Source organism: Misgurnus anguillicaudatus, chromosome 14 (assembly GCF_027580225.2).
Source record: "Misgurnus anguillicaudatus chromosome 14, ASM2758022v2, whole genome shotgun sequence".
Classification (NCBI taxonomy): Eukaryota; Metazoa; Chordata; class Actinopteri; order Cypriniformes; family Cobitidae; genus Misgurnus; species Misgurnus anguillicaudatus.
In genome coordinates, this window is record NC_073350.2 from 29,296,125 (window position 1) to 29,308,835 (window position 12,711).

The following is a 12,711-nucleotide window of genomic DNA, read 5'->3' on the forward strand; positions in this document are numbered from 1 at the left end:
ATCACAATTAATTGAATAAAAAATAAAAGTTTGTGTTTGCATAATATATGTGTGTGCACTGTGTGTAATTATTCTGTATATATAAATAAACACACATGGATGCATGTATTTTAGAATCATTTTAATATAATTGAAATTATATAGAAAAATATATATACATGATTTTTTTTCTTAAATGTATACGTGTGTGTGTGTGTATTCATATATATATAAAATTACACACACAAATATATTATGCAAACACAAACTTTATTTTGTAAGCGATTAATCATGAATAATCTTTTGAAAGTCCTAATTTATTTGTATTTTTATATATTCTATATTAAATATAAACAAAAATGGATATATAAATAAAAATTATCTAAAATTATTTCATAATTATTTCATAATTATCATAATTATTACATACAGCACAGACATATATATTATGCAAAAATATACTTTTATTTTGTGTGCGATTAATCGCGATTAATCTTTACCCAGCACTAATAATAACTAAAGATTTTTACCACAAGCGAGGTAAAAATAATCTACATTAGTAAATTGCAAAATTTGGACAAATAATGAACAATATTGCCTTGTGGCAGCGCAGCGCGATAATTTAAAATCATGTAGCATTTTAATTTTTATAAAAACCAAGGGACCCCCATAATTTATATTGTTGTGCTTTATAGGGCCCCCCCCCCCCCTTACATTTAACACCGAATAAAACATACTATGCCCTAAACGTATGAACTAATTACGTGACGATGCAGTCTTAAAATTTGCCTTAAAATATTTTCTACCTTATAAAGCCGCAAAATTTAATACAGCTGACCCTATTTGTGACCCAGTCTGTTTTATTGTGTTTTTTTTACTTACATAATTTATAGGAGATTCTGTGAAAATATAATCTTGATATCTTTAATACTGACTGAGTAAGGTCATGTCTAAGATTGAAATCAATGTTTAGGAATCCATCTTCCAGTATTTTTTGAGGCAAAATAGTAAAATCATGTGAATAAAATGATTAATTTTAGTATCGGAAATCATTTATTTATTATTACAAAAAGAAACTACTTACATACAGTAAAAACATTTTTATGGCTTATTTTATGGTATAATCTAATCTTATGATTAGATAATGAAACATTAGTCTGAAATTCACAGACAGGTCGCATATTGCTTTAAATGTTTCCTCCATAGGTAGCTAACAGGGTAAACCAGTTTCATAGCACAATAAACGTTTCTTCTACTCCAACCACTAGGAAAATTCGATTCCACATGATATGACCTCTTTAATGAGCCGAGTCGATTGCATGTGTCAGTATGTAAAGAGTTAAAAGCTAACCCAGCAGTGCAGCCATGCTTCAAAGCAGAGTTCTCACGTCCCTCCCTACCTCCCTCCCACCCACCCTCCCTGTTTACTGTCAGCCAGACTCGCACCGCTACGGTTACATAACCCTCTCAGAGTAGCCCGGCGTGTACTACACACATACACACACACACACACAGTGCAATTATTACGGAAATAACCTGAAGTGCCTCCCTCAGCTCACCTGATTTAACACCATCTGCCTTCACAATGTCCCACGAGCTACAATGCTGGCACCCACCACACATTTACATTATACAAACAAGCACACGGCATCTCGTGCGCACGCAAACCTATTCCAAAGAAAACAGTTCAATGCAACATGGAAAACGTTTCTTTTTAAAGTAGATCTTTCCGAATGCAATCATGTTTTAGAAAAGCGGCAAAAGCTTCAGGTCTTTGTAAGCATAAAGCAGCTTGCTGTGGCTGTCGTTTTTTTCTCTGGTAAATCCTGTCCTACTTTCGCTCATTTTCCTTACATAAGTCATTAATCAGCTGAGTGATGGAGTGGGAGAGAGAAAGAAAGAAAGAGAGACCTCACGCTCGCACAGGAGGTGAAGAGAGAGATCGGAGAGGAAAATCCTGCCCCACTTTTCTCCAGCCAAACAGGCACGGAGCGAGCTCGCGACATGAGGAGGGAGGTGCGAGTTATCAGCGGGATTCTGGGGCAGTTTTGAAAGCTCGTTACATAACCAGCCTTCTTTCCAGGTTAACAGTGAGCTCAGACCTCTTTAAGACATCACCGGATGAAAAGCAACACACCCACAGGAGAGCATGCTCATGAAATGAGATTCTTAAAGATGATTCATTTAATGCGTTTAATAAACAATCGGAGCATTAGGTTTACTGCCTAAGGAAACTTTAATCTCTTTCTGTGAATGACCTCTTTGTTAAATGGTTCTCACTCAACCTAATTGAAGGCAGCGTTGAAACGGGGCCGATCGCTTGGAGAGATTAAAATGTGAAGCGAATCAACAGGTTACGTAAGGCCTCGGAGATGAGAAGGAGAGTTTATAGCATTGCAGCATTCGAATGGGTCTCATGACTGTGCTTATAAACAACACGGCCACATCAAATGCATCGCTTCAGTAAACATGTCAACACCTGACCTCCATATGACGCACATCCAGAAAAACAGTAAAATTTTCTCATTTTCACCGCACTGTAACGTGGACCTTGTTGGAACAGCTGGAACTGATATAAGAGTTTACAGGTCACAAATGCGAGGAACATGCACGACCTCTCCGTGGCCTTTACGTGCTGCATGACCTAAGCGTGCATGAGACTGCATATTTCATGTGAGTAATGAACAAGCGGTTGAATTACGAGCTAGTGACTTTAAGGACAAAGAGCACATGGCCTGTAAATCACGTCTGGCAAAAACAAGGCAAAATTAGGGCTGTCAGTAAAAACGTAAACGACTAACTATAGCCCTAAAATAAAACCAAACACATTATCACTGTCGACTTTGCTGTGAGATGGAATATCATACATCTCGCAAGTTATTTCGGCAAAAATAGTGGGGTTTTCATCCAAACGTGAAGCTAAGCTTTTCAAAAGTCGCAAAAAAAGAAAAACAAACGAATGCGAAATAGGTGCATTTCCATCAAGTTGTTACTGTGGGTTCACACCGGCCGCATTTGAGGCTTCAAATTCGCGTCTAACGCGCCTAGATTGCCGCTTGAACAGTTTGAGTTTACTCACTTCATTCACACGTGAAAGCCGCACGTGAAATTCTAGTCATCGAAGCATTCATGCAGAAATTTGCGTCATGGGAGGGCCTTCTGCAACTCCGCTCACTTCCTGTAATCACTACTAAAGCAAGCTCCTGATTGGTTAATGCTGCGCATTTTTCTGCCAAAGTTCAAATTTTCAACTCCCGCGTTTGGTGCAGCAACGCTAAATACGCGCAAATGAGACGGAATTGAGTCTACTGTGTCGCAGTAATCGCCTCATTCGTGTCGCGAGACCTCCAGATGCGCATCAACGCGTCTTCACATTGACTTAGCATTAAAATCACTCGCACTTGACGCCTCTACCGCGGCTGGTCTGAATGCAGCATTAGAGTGAATAACGGTGGTATTAGTAACCAACGGTAAATTAACTAGCAGTGCAGCTTGTAATGGCCAAACTGAACGCTTTGCACAGAAGAAGAAATGCAGAATTTTTTATGCAGGTTCAAGGGCATTACGGCGACGAGCCTCATATACAGAAAAAACAATGTAATCGGAAACAGCTAGACGATCAGTCCCGTGGGTTTAATGTTCGCTACGTCAGAATTTATTCAGCAAATGCATTTCCATCTCCCAATATTTGCATTAACTTTTTATCACATAAGTCAAAAACCACCCCAAGCGAGTGTGAAAACATTTTGCGAATTTAAGAATTTTAATTAGAAATTTTGCGTTTTTATCCCTCGTTTCTTATGCGATACTTCAAAGTGCACGTAAAATCAGGGTGATGGAACCATTAAGGTTCACATATGTATACATTTGGATCTAATATGTACCTTTTAGGTACCAATCTGCACCTCTGAGGATAGGAACTCATAATAAGAACTCCTCCTTACTTGCAATGGTGTACTTTTTAAAAGGGTACCGCCCTAATGAGCTAGGGACCATTGTTTCACAATTTTTCTGACAGTGTATGTGAATCGATTGAAACAATAAACAAAGTTTAAAGGGCACCTATTTCATTGCTAAAAACAACGTTATTTTGTGTATTTGGTATAATACCAAATAAATGTGTTTGCGTGGTTTATGGTTCAAAAAACACATTATTTTCCACATACCGTATATTTTTGTAGCTCCAGATTTCCCTCTCTTCCTAAAAACGCACAAATTTTGTACAAAACTGTGCCGGAAATGTGACGCTCCTTACCATGTTTGAAAGATTCGGTTGCTAACAGGAGTTAACTTATAGGATGTGAGTCGAAGCGGGAGGAATTATGATCATGTCGGTCTTGTCTACATCACCAATCCCAGGAAGTAAACTGTTGCCTACAATCCGTGTGTTTGTTGCATTTCAAGAAAAAAGATTTACGTTGGAGACGATAACTCGGGTCATTGTTTATTTGAGGTATGTACTTTTGCATATCATTAACATGTATTAATACACACTTACACACCAAAGGAAATGTAAAATCATGAATCGGACAATGCCCTTTAAAAACTTTGATAATGTAACTCTGTGCTGAAATATGCAATAGACATTCATCTCAACCACAAGACTTCAATTTATAAATATTATCAAGCTGAAAGCTTGCCTCATTAATATTAATTAGAAAGTTTGCCTAGCAAAGTCATCTTGACCTAATTAATATTTATGACCACCTTATAGAGAAGATTTAAAATTCATTTGCTTGCCGACATCACTGCATTTATTCTACCTAATCCTATATCCGTGCCGCAGTCTAAAGCCTGCCCTACACCATCACCCGTCACAGGTGGGTTACCCTTGTGTCAGCTGTCCAACAAGGTGACTAGCTATTAAAACCCAACAGGAGGTAGGCTTTGCATGTGCAGTGAACGTGGGCAGTCCCCTAACAGCTGCCTTAACGTACAAAGAAAAGGTCAACTAGCAACTACCCCACCATTCCCTTATCCTCTATGTGAGCTCTTGGCATCAACAACAGGATGTTATGTAAGTTCTATTTATAAGCTCGCGGTTCTCAATCAGAAGGATCGTAGTTGTGCCCACCCGACTGCGTAACCAAGGAAACGGCTCGCGCTGCACCGCCCGGGGATGCACGGAGACGGAGGGTGGGCGGTTACGTGCCGCGTCCTTCACACTTCAACAGCAGCTTTTCGACAACAGCCGAAAGAGAGACGAGTCTGAAATTCAGCACGTCCAAATATAAGGTGCACTCTACCTCAAGAGAAAATATGAGAATGTTTGGTGATAAAAACAGCCCGAGAGAACCAGCTAGGATTGGAGGGGGTTTGCTAGCAGATGTAAATAAAGCTTAAGATGCAAATATACACCACGCTCGCATGCATGATAAGTAATGGCCTTCACACCTGTTGCGCTTCATTACATGCATGTGGGCCTGTTTACGGTAACCAGGAGAACTAGGGGGAAGGCCAGAACTATGCACACGGCTAAACACGCAGTCCATTCAAGTGCACAAGCATCTCCGTAAACGATCCCGAACGTGACAAAGTGAGTGTCGATATTTATGGCTCATGTGTGCTTGTAAATTCTCTACACGACGGGTGTCTGTTTCGGGCAAAGTTATGTAGGTCACAAGCTAATGTTTAACGCATATGTGAAGCCATCGACAGGTGCAGGGCGTGACCTGAAACCTCTCTAAGGCGTAGCAGCGGCATCCAGCGGAGTTCATTTTTCCAAGGTGCAGAAAAATGACATAAGACATCACTACAGTGAGTGCCAAAGTTTTAGGATGCTGACATTCAGCATATGAGTGCAAAAGAGGTGTGTATTTTTATTCGTCTACATACTCCCCTATATTAAACTCCATTTATAACTGGGTGTCGACAGGAGGAATTTTTATCATAGCAAAGCTTAAAATTGAGCCACAATACAGATGATGGCCGGATGATGACAACCGGTAAGAACTTGAGCCGATAATAAGGGCCAAACAAAAGCCCTGACCTTTGGACCACAACCTGATGTCCAATCGATGGTTGTGGAATGACTTACTGGTTGGGGACTGAAGAGAGAGGAGGGGGGGTTTCCCAGGTGCTCTGACACAAATTTCTATTTTTGCCGTACTTAGGACATCGCCAAGGCTTTACGTGCGTACATGCACGCGACTGTGTGTGCCAGCTGAAAATAACACTGTGGATGGGTACATCCGTCAAATTCAAATTAGCCCACCACTTTTACTTTTAAAAGAAGATGTAGTGATCGACCACAATCAAGTAATTTATATATGGTGCCATTTATAAGTTACTTGATTGTGGTCGACCACTACATTCTAGTTAAACAAATTGCTTATTTAAAACTGCTTTCCTATGTCATTCGCATCATTCCACATAATAATATTATTTCGACTCAAATCAGTTTTAATGATGACAGCCTGACTAAACATGATCTCTTATTTACCTAATGAAATGCAATATTTAAGCAGTTAAGCAACCACACGATCAGGCTGCATCAAAACACGAGCTGATTATTAATGACAGTCTATTTTTACATGCAGTTTGGCACCGTGTGCATCCAAACGTTCCTCCAGAAGGTACGATACGAGTATTTTATACCCTTCTGTCACAGAGGAATGCGTCCAATGACGTCAGAGACAGAGCGGGAGATTGTGTCTCAGGCTAGCTGCCCACTTGCTGCACCGAGAGTGGGCGACAGCTTCCGTCACGGGTCATCCAGAACTCCGGTTTCGCTATGTATTTTCTCTCTATGCTTTATTTCCCTCCATTCTGAGCATTACTCACCGCAGATAAAATCCCGTCTGCTTCATTCTGTCTGGCCTTCAGGTTTCACAGTACAGTAAATAGCTGAGAAAACAGCTGCCCGTGTATTTGAGCTGAATGCCAATGGTGGATTCGCACTTCGGGGTAAACAGGATGTTAATGGCTCACAATCCTTAATTATCTCCATACGCTTGAAGTGTGTGAAACTGAAACGTGTATTGTGTGACCTCATTATTCAACCTGTGACTTCCAGACTGTTGTGTGGTTTTGGAAAAGCCAAGATCTGAACAAATATCTTACAATTTCTTATTGTGGGGGTATGGCCAGGGTGCAGTTTGTGAAAAAGTAGACTGGTGGAATTTTTTCAAATATATATATACACTTAAACAAGATGTCATACTAAGGTAGCAGTCTGTTTGATGACAAACTTTTGACCTCTTTTTTGCTTTCCTGTGTCATCCTAGGAGTTTCCCTCAAATAATGACAGTAGTTTCTGCGGTGGCATTCTCAATGGTAAAATTTTTGAATTTATTTTGTGACAGTCCTGTAAAATACGATAATATGCTGCTTGGAATCTTTTCATTTATTATTTGGCTGTTTTGTGTTGAAAATTGGTTCCTGGCGACATTTGGAAAATCTGGGCATGAATAAAAAAAGGATCATGACATACAAAGCCTTAAATGGCCTAGCACCCTCGTATCTTAGAGAATTAATATCAAATACAATCCATCACGTACACTGCGGTCGCAAAATTCTGTTCTCTTAACTATCCTTAGAATATCAAAAGTGTCTAAAGGTGGTAGATCCTTTTCCTACTAACCCCTAAGCTCTGAAATGATTTGTCAACTGATGTCCGAGAATCAGACACAGTCGATCACTTTAAATCTAAACTTAAGACTTTCTCTTTAACAAAGCATTCACATAATTTGTCTAGTAAATGTACCTATCCCGCAATACTTAGTCTGTCCAGAACAGAGCATGTGAGCGGTGCGGAGCGGGAGCGGAGCGTTGAGCGGTGCGGTAATATTTCCATCAGAGCGCAGAGCGCATTTCCGAAAATTCCGCTCCGCTCGCTCAATACGCTCAGCACCGCTCGCTCATCCCAGAATGCCCTTTGGTAATTTGCTAGTTCGAGAATCTGTAAAAACGGCTAGCAATAAGTTATGGAGTTCAAATATTGCTTTAAGGAAGTCCCCAGCCTTATATATAAATGAAAGAAATGAAACTAAGATGACAGAATAACTGTAGCATCGTCTGCATCTAGATGCAGTTTTAAAGATTAAAATAACTTTAATCCAACTGATCAACACAAATACAAATATATTTGTAGGCCTACATAATATAACTGATTGCTTACCAGCATTAAAACCACTTAAAATAAAAACATTTATAGTTCTTTGTGTATGTACAGCGGCCACTCCGTGGATGAAGCTGTAGCCAAAAACGCTGGTGCCTTTAGTATTAACTGACTGATCACTTGACTTACATTTAGATATTAAATTGTTTCATCAACAGTATCTGCGTGGAACATTATAAACATTGATGATAATCTGCCGACTCGACTGATTCAGCACGTCCTCTATTTTACAGAGAGTCCGCATAATTAACGGCTTTTCGTTCGGTCCGCGTGAGCTAAACATTTTTGTTCTGTAATTTGTTCTCGTATAGGCTATATTTCTACATATTTTCGACCATGTAACATTTGGGATAAAATGTAAGTTGTTATAGATAGCATTTAAGCTTGTTCTTGTTCTGAAATGATGAAATGTTTAGTCTGACTAAAATGATCTATCCAGATTAATTTAGCCAAAATAATGATTTATTCGTTATATAGATACATGTTAATTTATCTACTAATATACTATTGAAAATGCCATAAGTAAATATTCGGTATTGCATTCGTTTTGTACATTTACAGGTTCATAAATACTGTCTAATTTTAATTTCTTTAAGACACTGTGTTCTGTTTTTACGGATGCAATGTAAATTCGCACTTAAAAACTTCTTGTTAAGAAATTGTTCTTCAATTTATTTTAGTTTTTTCAAATAATATATTTATATAATATTATAGTTTGTTAATCTTTTTCTCATAAGGGGAACGAATTGTTATAATATTTCGTAATTACTTATTACGAAAATATTTATTATAACTTAAAATTGTGAATTAGTAAAACATGTGGATGTCGTGGAAATAAATTGTTAATTTGAATTATATCCGTATCAGTTAAACTAGGTCTAATAGCCAACACACAACTGTACATAACTGCGATTTATCAGCTAATACTTTAAATAAATGCAATTATCTAAGAACGTCAGTACAGAAAACAACTAGGCTTACTAAATATTTTTTTATGTCGGAGCGGGATCTGAGCGGGAATTGGTTTATTTGCGAGCGTGAGCGGAAAGTTAACGGAGCGCTTGCTTGGGCGGTGAGCGACTGAGTGGAGCGCTTGAACAGTAGAGCGGAATATTTAGCGGAGCGTCACACCGCTCTGCACCGCTCACATGCTCTGGTCCAGAACAAAGCATTCCCATAACTCGTCTGGGTAATATACTAATGCCGCAATAGCTAGCCTGTCTGGATCTGAGCAGAAATTAGATCACAGCACTGTGTGACACTTCTATACATGCTAACGCCCCCTACGCTAATAGGATTTTGTTTCTCACTCCCCGTCTTGTCCTCGATCCCGAGGACATTGAAACAAACAGACCCAGTTCCGGCTGCCGTGAAGGTCAACACAATCTCCCAAGGTTTTTTTTCCCCTAGGACTTTTTTCCCTCCTGGCTAAAAAAGTCGGGAGGTTTTTCTCCTAGGGGGTTTTTCAACCCCGGGGAGTCAGCCGACATCGGCTTAACTTAGCACCCTCTTTTATATGTTAAATTATTAACACGCTCGCTTGTAAAGTTTATTCATAGCCGCTGTATTTTGCTACTTATGTTGACTGGTTTTTCTGTGTTTTCCCCTGCTTCTATTAATGTAATGTAAAGCTGCTTTGAAACAATTGCCAACTGTGAAAAGCACAATATAAATAAAATTGAATTGAATTGAATAACCTAAATGCTCTGTCACCTATTGTAACAGGAGCTGAAGCACTGACAGTAATACTCCATTCCTGATTCAACTGTTGTTTGCACTATTGCGTGGAAGTGTTTTTACTTATGTTAAATGATCTTTATTTTAGGTCGTTTATATGGCTGTTTGATAAACATTAATCATGGGGGGATCAATTTTGAAAAAATTATTCATCAGAGGCAAGGATATAAATCCACCCCATCACCCCAGCCAATCACACCCTGGGCATAGTGACTACATGGCAAAAGAAGCCACACATGTCAGCCGTGCACAATGTTCCCTTGTTTCAGAAAGTACCTTGTTCTTGCTATATTGTTGTGGGTCCATATATTTAGCATGCGGTAAAGCCATGGGCAACTGCTGGCACATTTATAGCTACAAAGTTGGAAGTTGCGGAGGGCAAGACTTGAATGGCTCTGTCCCACTTCTCATTGTGCTTACAAACATACTTCCCCTAAGATACTACACACTGCCCACTGCATACTTCTGGGTAATCTCCCTGTCTATTTATTATGATGTCCATGACAGTCCCCATCTTCCAAACACTTCTCTTTCCTTGGTGACGACCTCTGTTTTCCTGACAACCTCCCTAGAATATCTCTATAAACAAACAAACTTTGGAGGGAGATTGGCTCTCAAACAAATGCCTCTCTGTGTGTGAATCAGGCCAGCGGGCCACATATTATGCAAGTAGAAGTAATGTGATTCATCCTCTGATATGTTTCAGATTTGCTCGGCACAACATCTACTCCTGTTACAAAGGCCATTTGTGTTCCTGTAATGAGAAGGAGAAAAACAAACACTCTCCACTCGATGTATGCCTTACATGGAGAACGTTCTGGTTCTCCATGTAATAGCCAACTGAATCTTTGACACCAACGACAACCTTCTGAACATCTTTCAATCAAGCTCTAAAGCAATCTCACATCAGTAGTCAACTGCCATGCGTGAGTCTGAGCAACTTCAATGAGTATTACTAAAACTTTAACTGCCTGCATTTTCATGGTTTTTATATATATATATATATATATATATATATATATATATATATATATATATATATATATATATATATATATATATATATATATATATATATAAATATATATAAATAAATCACACAGCTTATCAGATCACTCACTACCTTCATCCAATCACACAGCTTCTCAGATCACTTACTACCTTCATCCAATCACACAGCTTATCAGATCACTCACTACCAATCATCCAATCACACAGCTTCTAAGACAAGATCACTCACTACCTTCATCCAATAACATAGCTTCTCAGATCGCTCACTACCTTCATCCAATCACACAGCTTTTCAGATCATTTACTACCTTCATCCAATAACATAGCTTCTCAGATCACTCACTACCAATCATCCAATCACACAGCTTCTCATATCACTCACTGTACCATTATCCAATCACACAGCTTATCAGATCACTCACTACCTTCATCCAATCACACAGCTTATCAGATCACTCACTACCTTCATCCAATCACACAGCTTATCAGATCACTCACTACCAATCATCCAATCACACAGCTTCTAAGACAAGATCACTCACTACCTTCATCCAATAACATTGCTTCTCAGATCACTCACTACCTTCATCCAATCACACAGCTTCTCAGATCACTCACTGTACCATTATCCAATCACACAGCTTATCAGATCACTCACTACCAATCATCCAATCACACAGCTTCTCAGATCACTTACTACCTTCATCCAATCACACAGCTTATCAGATCACTCACTACCAATCATCCAATCCCACAGCTTCTAAGACAAGATCACTCACTACCTTCATCCAATAACATAGCTTCTCAGATCACTTACTACCTTCATCCAATCACACAGCTTCTCAGATCACTCATTGTACCATTATCCAATCACACAGCTTCTCAGATCACTCACTACCATTCATCCAATCACACAGCTTCTCATATCACTCACTGTACCATTATCCAATCACACAGCTTATCAGATCACTCACTACCTTCATCCAATCACACAGCTTCTCAGATCACTTACTATCTTCATCCAATCACACAGCTTATCAGATCACTCACTACCAATCATCCAATCCCACAGCTTCTAAGAGAAGATCACTCACTACCTTCATCCAATAACATAGCTTCTCAGATCACTCACTACCTTCATCCAATCACACAGCTTCTCAGATCACTCACTACCTTCATCCAATCACCCAGCTTCTCAGATCACTCACTACCAATCATCCAATCACACAGCTTCTCAGATCACTCACCACCAATAATCCAATCACACAGCTTCTAAGACCAAGATCACTCAATGCCATTATCCAATTACATAGCTTTTAGAACACTCACTAACATCATCCAATCACAGAGCTTCTTAGACCAGGATCACTCACTACCACTCATCCAATTACAAAGCTTTTTCACTGATCACTCACTGTCAACCATCCAATCATACAACTTCGTAGATCACCCAATGCAATCATCCAATCACACAGCTTCTCAGACCACTCACTAACATCATCCAATCACACAGCTTCTTAGACCAGGATCACTCACTACCACTCATCCAATTACAAAGCTTTTTCACTGATCACTCGCTGTCAACCATCCAATCATACAACTTCGTAGATCACCCAATGCCATCATCCAATCACACAGCTTCTCAGACCACTCACTAACATCATCCAATCACACAGCTTCTCCTATAATTGTCTGCCAAAATATTGTTCCGCTGTATTGCAGTGTCTTATCTTTAGAGACCCTATGGTTCTGATCTAGAACACTTCAAAGCATCTGTAACAGTTTTTTTTCAGGGCCTTCAAGACTATGCTTGCACCTTTCACGCACAACTACCTGACATAATTGTAGATGGTCTCATGACTTCA

The 12,711-nt window shown here is 39.3% G+C and overlaps 1 protein-coding gene across 21 annotated transcripts in view; it reads right to left on the reverse strand.

Annotated features, from left to right (window-relative positions):
* Window positions 1–12,711, reverse strand: part of itpr1b (inositol 1,4,5-trisphosphate receptor, type 1b) — a 163,794-nt gene that overhangs the window by 43,661 nt on the left and 107,422 nt on the right. The window lies entirely within an intron of this gene.